The sequence below is a fragment of the Rhinopithecus roxellana genome, chromosome 7 (assembly GCF_007565055.1).
Source record: "Rhinopithecus roxellana isolate Shanxi Qingling chromosome 7, ASM756505v1, whole genome shotgun sequence".
In the NCBI taxonomy this organism is placed as follows: Eukaryota; Metazoa; Chordata; class Mammalia; order Primates; family Cercopithecidae; genus Rhinopithecus; species Rhinopithecus roxellana.
In genome coordinates this window covers 62,609,734-62,618,243 of record NC_044555.1, presented here as the reverse complement: position 1 = coordinate 62,618,243, position 8,510 = coordinate 62,609,734, and the positions used below count along the sequence as shown (strand labels likewise).

Below are 8,510 nucleotides of genomic sequence, written 5' to 3'. Positions count from 1 at the left end.
AACATAATTTCAACACACAAGTATTGCAAAAACCATTGCTTATAGTTATTTTACATTTGTTACTGAGTTTAATATGAAGTTTAAAATTCAGTAAGTTTTTTTTGTACTAATAGCCAAAATAAACTGATAACTAATTTTAGTTTATTCTTCCTCACACTAATAGCTTTCAAAAGAAGTGAGTTTATCTTTTTTTTTTTTTTTTTTTTTTTTTTTTTTTTTTTTTTTTTTTTTTTTTTTTTTTTGAGGCGGAGTCTCGCTCTGTCGCCCAGGCTGGAGTGCAGTGGCCAGATCTCAGCTCACTGCAAGCTCCGCCTCCTGGGTTTGCGCCATTCTCCTGCCTCAGCCTCCCGAGTAGCTGGGACTACAGGCGCCCGCCACCTCGCCCGGCTAGTTTTTGTATTTTTAGTAGAGACGGGGTTTCACCGTGTTAGCCAGGATGGTCTCGATCTCCTGACCTCGTGATCCGCCCGTCTCGGCCTCCCAAAGTGCTGGGATTACAGGCTTGAGCCACCGCGCCCGGCCGTGAGTTTATCTTATACTCTATTTAAAATAGATTCCAGTGGCTTCCCTCATAACTTTTTCCAATATTTAAATATCATCTTTGTTGAATGACTTAATCTTAAGGAAATATTTACACTCCTGATAAGATAATACATCAACACAAAAACACATAAATATTTTATTGCACACAAAAACAGCTACCAGAGAGAGTTGAAGAAACTAGGAAAATATGTAGATTTGTTTTACATAAAGAAAACATGTCTTTCCAATTCTTTGAATTGTTAGCTGATGATATAAAAAATGATTCAAATTTATTTTCCAAGGTTAATTTTATTCATAACACTGCTTCTTGTAGTTAAGACCCCAGAAACAGATGAGAAGCAATGATTCCTAGCCCACTTAGAAAGAAGATGTAACTTTACAAGGTTTTATTTTTCTAAAACAACCAATCTAACATGAGGTTGATGGCCACTTAATCCTTACCATGTTCTACAAAGCTACAAGTTTTGAAGCACATGGACTCAATCACAAAATAACTATCAGGAGAGCATTTAGGATCAGTGGTGATTCCCATTGCTCTGTGTGCTAGTTTCTGGATGAAATGAAGCTGATTCTGTTGTTGAACATTAAATGCAGAATGTGGACCCTGAAAATTGTCATTCATGTCACCCCCACCCTGCACCAACAGACTCAAAAATTCAGTGTGGAGACTTATGGATTGCTTTTGAGAATTGCTGGTCTACATAAGCCAAACAGGTGTCTAACTGTTAAGAAATGGAGGAAGGAAGACCATTTTCATGAGCAGTCACATAATTAAGTTGGAAATAATCAGACACAGATCGCCCAGCTATTCAGAAAACTGACCAAGGAACAAGAGTTTTGGAGAAGGAGTAGGGTGCTAAATAAAATGTATTTTAATCCTACCAGGAAAGGCAATCCAAGCATCAGCTGTACTCCTAAGATGAAATTTTGATTATCCCCATTGCACAAGGATGGAAGACCAACACTTTATAAAGAAATGGCCCCTAAAATGCAGACACACAGATACACAGTATTTAAATTAATCACAATCCTAAAGTAGGGGTCAGCACATCAGGGGAGAGATAAAAAGCCGAAATGCCTCATTTCATCCACGAAGAGAGGCTTGGCAGCCTCCTGAGGAAAAGCTTTGTTCCATCTCATACTATAGCCTCACATTTTTAAAAACAATTTACTTAAGTTCATTTCCCAGTAGAAATTGAACAAGGAGTATTTGTTCTCTGAAGTTGCGTAGGAGAAACTTGACCTTGCCAGAGGAAAGGATTGTCCCAGGAACACTTGACGAGAGAGGGTGGTAGTTTGTGCTGCTGTGGAATCACAGCAGGTACTTACTGGTTTTCTCTACATGTCTTTGTTCTCACTAAAGCAGAGAGAGGCCATGAGAAATTATATGACCCAGCAACCTAATTATACAGCATTTCATTGAAAACTTGACTGTGGTCCCACAGTTCTAGTTGAACATCAGCCCTGACATTGAATTCTGCTTCTGTATCATCTTGGGTAAGTGCTTTATATTTAGGATCACAGATTCCTCATGGGTACAATAACAAAAACAATTCCTACTTCACAAAATTGTGAGGATTCCCAAGAATGTAGGAAATCACCTGGTCTGGTACGGACTCATTAAATCATCTACTTCTCTGGTGACAGAGCTGAGACTGGCTTCCTCGCCACCTTTTTAAACAGTGCTCACTGTGGCCATGCTCCTGAACCCTGGGCCTCACACAGAGCATTGAGGCAACATGCTGCCCCAAGGCATTTCATGTTTGTAGTTGGGAGTTGACGCCACTTCCATTCCCACAGATACTTCCAACAATTCGTTCATTTGCTTTCCTAGCACACTTTTGTTGCTTCTTCCTCACTATACTCCTTTCCAAAGGAGAAGAATGTGCTAAGCGCTGGCATGGTGTGCAGTGTGGGAGACACAGACAGACGTGGGAATCTCCTAACTCTGCAGACCTCATGGCTCAGTAGGGAAAACTGAATGGTACTATCTGTGGTACCACCTGCTTAGTCTCCCATCACCAGTCCTGGAACTAGCATTCCCCTCTTCTGGGGAACTGCTCCACCCAAACACAGATTCCAGGTATGCGGTTCCAGGAGTGTTTTATATCATTACATGTCCCACCTTCCTCACCACAGCTGACTGGTTCTGGGATCAGATAGTCGTGATCTCTGCCCCTGTGCTTTGTGTTCCTGGCTTAAGGTTAGGTACCCAAGGACCAGCCTGATTTTATTCCAGGACGTCGAGGCAGAAGGAAAACCTTTTTCCTTGATCCTCAAGAGTCCATGAGGGATTTTTGTTTTTTCTTTTCCTTTTGGAGACAGAGTCTCTCACTCCTGTCACCTAGGCTAGAATGCAGTGGTGGGATCACAGCTCACTGCAGACTCGACTTCTTGGGCTCAGGCAATTCTCCTACCTCAGTTTCCTGAGTATCTGGGACTATAGGTGTGTGCCACCATGCCTATTGTTTTTCTGGTAGAGAGTGGGTTTCGTCTTGTTGCCCAGGTTGGACTTGAACTCCTGGGCTCCAGCAATCTGCCTGCCTCAGTCTCCCAAGGTGCTGAGATTACAGTGGTAAGCTGCCATGCCTCGTCAACGAGGGACTTTAAATTTCACTCTCCAGAAGGCAAAAAAGAAAAAAAGAAAAGTGCACTAAGGAAAAGGAAGAAAGTGTGATGACCCGGGGCTATCTAAACCTCTCCTTTTCCTCATCTGCCTTCCCACCGAGAGGTTGTGTTCCGGAATGCACTCCATTGCCATAAGCCTACAGGGCCCTGTGGGGTATAGTCTGTGGTTATCCAGCACTTTCTTTGACTGGATAATTTGATTAGTCAGGAGAGGCTAGCTCCTGTAACAAATGTTCCAAATTTCTTTAGCTTTTAAAGTAAATTTTTATTTTTCTGTTTTTATCAAGGTTCAGTGCAGGCTGGTGGTGACGGTGATGAGGGGATATACTCCATATGTTATCCAAAGTTCCAGGCTCCTTCTCCAAATTGGGTATGTCATACTGTAGGGTCTGTTCCTCTTCTTCACTCGAGACATGGATTGCACAGGGTGTGTCCTATAAACTAGGCCTTATTTAGCCACACATCAGTTATTTTCATATTCCAAGAGCCAGAAATCAGTACCTGACCCCATCAAATTACAAGGGTAGCTTAAAAAATATGGTTACTTTGTGGACCAAGATGAAAACAAATAAGCTTTGATGAAGTCATTCTGCCACAGTGATTTTCTCTAATTGGAAGATTTGAAAAGTACTAGCAAGTTCATTTTGCTACAGACCTAAGCTTGCTCTTCAGTGAGCTGAAGAACTAATTGGTTTTAAATTCAGCAGGGAAGACATGGGGATTAGTTATTGAGTACCTAAAACCGTGAACATAGAGGACGTTTCAAAGTAAATTTTAAAAACGGAGTCTTTACTCTGGTGTTTAAGCTTTGATCCTCAAAACATATCTGAAATCACATTCCCTATAATGTGGAGCCATCTCTCCTGCAGAGAGAATTAAGCTTCAGGGTGCAGCAGACATGGATGAGCATTTAAAGGGAAGCTGACATCTACCTAGAAGACAGATTCACTAAAGTCTTCCAATGCCAGAGAAATGCCATGCTTTGGGCATTTGGAATAGTTCCTACTCTGCCTGGGAGCTCTATGCCTTTATCTCCAAAGGAGATGACCACTCCCTAATTGACACACTCCACCCTCCTGCTCATGGGAGAATTCTATTGGTCATCCAGACTCACCACTGTGCATTAGATTCATGCTCATCGCCGAGGCTAACCCAGTCCTTTATTCCAATCATGAACGGACAAACGTTTTCCAGCTCTTTAAGAAAAGTGAGGAAGATGCAAAAAGAGAACTAATTCTGGAGGAAGGAAAAAAGGATATAATACAGGAAACAGAAGAAAACGTTACCAGAACATACTCTCAGAGTTTAAGAAAGACAAGAGGTTTATAAAATGAGAGCAAGCTGTCATAGAGGGGAATAATCAGGGGACAGGCGAAAGTCCTTGGAAACTAGAAAAGTTACTACAGAATTGACATCGTGCAGAGGACTGACAGTGCTCAGTTTCCCAGGCTGCCCACAGAACTTAGCGTGCTCCTCCTCTCCACCACCACCATTCTGAAGGCTCCCGCCTCTCTGCTCACCAGTCCCCCCCGCCTGATGGTGCGCGCCACTCCCCCGATAAGGGTCCCCCTCCGCCCACTTCCGGTCCCTTCCCCGACCCTGCCACAACCACTAACGCCTGGCCCGGAGGACCCTGCCCCTCCGCCAGCCACCACTGCAGATGGTGGTGCTCCGAGGCCCCAGCCGCTGCGGCCGCCATGGCTACTGCCGATGCCGATGCCCATGCCCATGCCCATGCCGCTGCCCGCTCCGGGACACTCGCGACCACACCGCTTTACCCCGCCTACTCTCCGCACCCGCTCTGTCGCAAGTGCACCAGAACTACCACTCCAGCTGCGAGGTCGCCGTCAACTTCAACGTCAACCTGGAGCTCCACGCCTCCTATGCGTACCTATCCATGGCCATCTACTTCCACCGGGACGATGTGGCTCTGCAGAGCTTCAGCCGCTATTTCCTGCGCCAGTGGCAAGAGAAGAGGGAGCACGCCCAGGAGCTGATGAGGCTGCAGAATCTGCGCGGTGACCACATCTGCCTTCATGACATCAGAAAGCCAGAGTGCCAATGCTGGGAGAGCGGGCTCAAGGCCATGGAGTGTGCCTTCCACCTGGAGAAGAACGTCAACCAGAGTCTCCTGGAGCCGCACCAGCTGGCCAAGGAGAAAGACGACCCCCACCTGTGCGACTTCCTGGATGAGCCACTTCCTGAACCAGCAGGCCAAGACCATCAGAGAGCTGGGTGGCTACCTGAGCAACCTGCGCAAGACGGGGGCCCCGGAAGCAGGCCTGGCAGAGTACCTCTTTGACAAGCTCACCCTGGGCCGCAGCGAGAAAGACACTTGAGCCCAGAGGGGGCCCGCAGCCACGGGGTGCCTTCCCCGGGTACAGCCACCAGGCGGGGCGTCCATGTTGCCCTTTCAGAATGTTCTCTTCAGTTTTTTCCTCTCAGTTTTACGGTTGTTGGCAATAAAGTTATCTGTTCTCAAAGCAATAAAGGTGCCCAGTTGATGTGCGTCTAAAACACTCTCACCTTTTAGGAATCAGGGCATATCCCCAGGCAGGTTTAAAGTAGGTATCCAGCAGTCTCTCCACTCAGCTCTGCCCCATCTGCATGAAGCTCAGGATCTGCAGGGGTGGAGGGGAAACGTATTCTATGAGTCCCTGGCAAACACATCAGTCTTCCCCTTATAAACTCTGAGGGCATGTGGGATAGGGTGGGGTGAGGTGGGGTGGGATGGGGTGAGATGGGTGGGGTGGATGGGGTCGGGTGTGGTGTGCAGTCTTGGGCCGTGGCATCTGTGGGTGTGTATGCATGGTAAGGTGTAAAGCATGGTATGAAATTCATCCTAGTGGTTGCCTCTGGAGAAGAAGGGTAGGAAATGTGATTGGGCAGGGATTAAAATAATATAGTCTTTAGCTTGACATGAAAAGTTTTCTTTTTAAAATATGCATCGCTGGGTGCGGTGGCTCATGCCTGTAATTGCAGCACTTTGGGAGGTTGAGGTGGTCGGATCACCTGAGGTCAGGAGTTCGAGACCAGCCTGACCAACATGGAGAAACCCTGTCTCTACTAAAAATACAAAATTAGGCGGGCGTGGTGGTACATGTCTGTAATCCCAGCTACTTGGGAGGCTGAGGCAGGAGAATCGCGTGAGCCTGGAAGGCAGAAGTTGCAGTGAGCTGAGATCCTGCCATTGCACTCCAGCCTGGGCAACAAGAGCAAAACTCCATCTCAAAAAACAAACAAACAAACAAACAAAATATGCAAGTGCTAAGGATCTTTGATTCTGGGGAGCACGATGGGGGCTCTGGTGGACAGTATGGTATTGTACCACATTGGCAAGCTCACCCTGAGTGACATGGATAATGGGACTGAGCTTTAGGCTGCCTTCCCCACAGATAGGTGTTTATTTCCTGCATATTGCCCTTACGAATCCTCCATTCATGGTTTTTCCTTCAATTGTACCATTTCTTCCATTAAAGCCGGTTAAAAAAAAAAGCTCAAAAGAAGGACTGAATAACATAAGGTCAAAGCTGAAGGTCAAATTTGTGATACTGAATATAAAGTAGAATAAAAGCCCCCAAAATGTCAAGGCAGTGATTGTCTGCTTTGAAGAATGTAGAGGGGTGGCAGAGAGTTGAAGGTGCACACCAGGTAGAGCCAGTGTAGCTGATCCAGGTAGGAGACTAGTGCAGCTTGAGCTGTGATGGTGACTGAGGAAACGAAGAGAGTTTGACAAGTTCCAGATGGGTTTTTGACAAGGAGAGACAAACTTTACTCATGGACAGGAGGTGAGGAATGGGAGAGGGGGAACATAATGTAGGTTCTGAAGTTTGGACCTGAAGACCTGGATTGATGATGGTGTTATTATCCCCCTGGGGATGGTTGCAGGGGTCCCCCGGGGAGGAGGAGTGGGGAGTGCATGCCATGTAAAATCACATTTTTATTAGATATCCAAGTGGAAATGTGAATCAAGGAGCTGCAAAAATGTTACGATTGGAAGTAGACGTATGAGGGACTTTTTATAGATGGTATCGAAGTCATGTGATTGGATGAGCTCACCAGAAAGAGGGTATAAGGGAAAGTATGAAAAATGCAGTCCCAAGTGCAGGGCAGCTAACATTTAGAGGATGGTTGAGGTGTTTGAACACCCGGAGAGTTTCTGGTCCCATCTTGACCTTTGTCTGCCCCAAGTTTATTAGCTTATTCCCAATGTCTGCCCCAAGCTTAACTGAAAATCCTCCTGTTTCTGAGAAGCTCCTAGTGGCCTCTGGATTTGCCTTTCAAGATGGAGAGAAAAGTTCGCCTTTTATGTTTTCTTCATGGCTCTGGATAGAAAGATATTATTTCCTAGTATAAAGAAGATTCCATATGGAAATGATACACCTGTTTCTCTATTTTTTTTTTCTTGTTCCCCTTTAAAAACTCTTCTCCTCTCTCAGTCCCCTCTCTATTTGACCAAAGGAAATCTCCATCCATGTAAACCCTAATGTTGCCCATGTCTATGGAAAAATACTTAAAACATCTATCTTCTGGGGCACAAGAGAAAGTTACAAAGAAACAAGAAACAAAAAAATCTTGTTTCTTCTGTAGGTTACAAAGGTAAAAGTCAAAAATTTACAGACTCTATGCTTTAGTCAAAGATATACTGGTAGCTTGCATCATTTTAAAGCTAGCAGATTGTTTTGAGCATTGTATTAGTCCATTTTTCACGCTGCTGATAAAGACATACCAAAGATTGGGCAGTTTACAAAAGAAAGAGGTTTATTGGACTTACCATTCCATGTGGCTGGTGACGCCTCACAATCATGGTGGAAGATGAAAGTCATGTCTCACATGGCGGCAGACAAGAGAATGAGAGCCAATGGGTTTCCCCTTATCAAACCATCAGATCTCATGAGACTTATTCACTACCAGCAGGACAGTATGGGGGAAAGTCCCCCCATGATTCAATTACCTCCCAATGGGTCCCTCCCACAAACCATGGGAATTATGAGAGTACAATTCAAGATGAGATTTGGGTGGGGACACGGACAAACCATATAAGCATTTATTAAGATATGAACAAGTTTAGCTGTGCAATAATTATCTTCCACATTTCCACATGTCTGCACTTTAACACTTTTCTTAAAAATTAGGATTCTGGCACTTTGAGTCCAGTTTCCAGAAAATGTTATCGCCTTTTTATGCAACTTATTCAAACTTGGTCTTCTTGTTGCATCTCTTTTGCTGCCTACTGTAAAGACTTCTGAATTCTCTGACTTTGTCTCAGCTGTTACCTGTTGAAATACATATGTCCCTTGACTGTTCTCCTGTGGATATAAGAAAGAACAGAGCAAGCG

At 44.9% G+C, this 8,510-nt stretch overlaps 1 pseudogene; it reads left to right on the top strand.

Annotated features, from left to right (window-relative positions):
• The first annotated feature begins 4,831 nt into the window (after positions 1 to 4,831).
• Positions 4,832 to 5,510, top strand: LOC104662963 (annotated as a pseudogene).
• The last annotated feature ends 3,000 nt before the right edge of the window (positions 5,511 to 8,510 follow it).